We start from the raw sequence: 1629 nt of genomic DNA on the forward strand, positions 1-1629 counted from the left end.
TCAGCGAAGACATTTGCCCCCAAATGTTTGTGGCAGAGAGGGTGAGGTTTGGGTCAGAATTGAACCTTTCACTGAGGTGCTCTGGGAGAAATCCTTCAGGGCAAATCTGTCCCTTGTGCTCTCCTTCAAGGCAGGCAGTAATGCAATGAAGGCTGAGGAAATTCACTTTTTGTTGCGCATCGGTATCATTTGTCATATTAATCTTGTCTGGTGACTTGGTGTGAATGTGGGGAGGATCCACAGGTCGCCACAAAACCCCACAAATGACCAGCTGTTCCTGAAGCATCTCGCATGTCCTGTGTCCAACCCCTAAACAGCAGCTCACATCTGCATTGTAGTCCTGTAGGATGCTAACAGAGACCCACCTTCCCGTGTCAAAGATCACAATCTCCTTGTTGAAGTTTGACCATTTTGTGTTTAGATTGAACCTGATGATTATACTCAACTGGGTGTGGTTCTCCAAGATAACAAAGATGAGCACAAAACCACACACGCACACACACACAAGCAGGAGATGTTGAACCTGCACCACGGCAGCGTCGTTACCCGCCACTGAGCCCTTGGTGTAACTACAAAGTGTGCCAGCAGCCATTTGCAGCTTGCAGGGTTCAGAATAAGAGCTTACATGTATTAAATCATCTTGACGTGTCACTTTCTAATGTAGGTTTGTTTATTGATGTATGGAGAGAAAATCATGTTTTGGTTTTGTTTGTTTGTTTGTTTGTTTTCCCCCAAGCACAAACGAGCTGAATCTCTTCAGGGTTTGAATCCAAGTCTTTGTGTTCATGGAGCCCCTCTAAGCTTCAGTGCATTGCCATCGTGCCAGTATATATCCTGGACTTGCAATAGTGGATGAATGAGTGTGTGTATTAATGACAAAGCTTTGCAATACTTCAGTACTTCTGATTTTGGAACATTGTAATAATGGCTGTAGATAAGTCTCTAGATTTGCTGTGCTTACTGCTTTGTAAACAGTTTACTTTAAAAAGTATGTGGTTTTTTTTCTGACTTGACAGATACATATATAAATAAATAAATATATATACTGTAGATTTTGAAAAATTTTATATCACGACATTGATATTGTTTTATTGTGAATACGGTATTTCTAGAGCAATTGGCATGCTAACTTACAACTGTAATATATATATAGAACAAACTGTTTTCAGTAGTTAATATTATTGCATTTAGACTGACAGACAGAAGACAACAAACATTGATTTTATTTATTTTTTCATTGTGTAATTATGGATACTTTTCCATAAGTCATACTTTTGTCTTCTTTTCTGAAAAATATATTTCTTTTTTTTTTTCTTTTTGAGCAGAAAGATTTGTCATGCATTCCTAAATAAAATGTGGACTAAAGCGCAAGTTTGTCCTCTGCCTGAACTTTCTTCTTGTTTTTCCTTTCTGCCAACATTCACATTTAAAGGCGTAAGAGTTGCATTGATTTGGAACTGACTGCTGCAGTCAGACTGCAAAAATTTCAGGGCCCTGTGGCGCACATCTGAATGTAAAACAAAGAAAACCCTCTGCTCAAAACAATTTCACAAATACGCAGATACAATACACGCAGTATAAGTCTTCTGGCATACTGGAGAAATTAAAATGTTACAAATAATATTCCAA

This window comes from Aulostomus chinensis, chromosome 14 (genome assembly GCF_037954235.1).
Source record: "Aulostomus chinensis isolate RoL2024-O1b breed Wild chromosome 14, RoL_Achi_v1.0, whole genome shotgun sequence".
Classification (NCBI taxonomy): domain Eukaryota; kingdom Metazoa; phylum Chordata; class Actinopteri; order Syngnathiformes; family Aulostomidae; genus Aulostomus; species Aulostomus chinensis.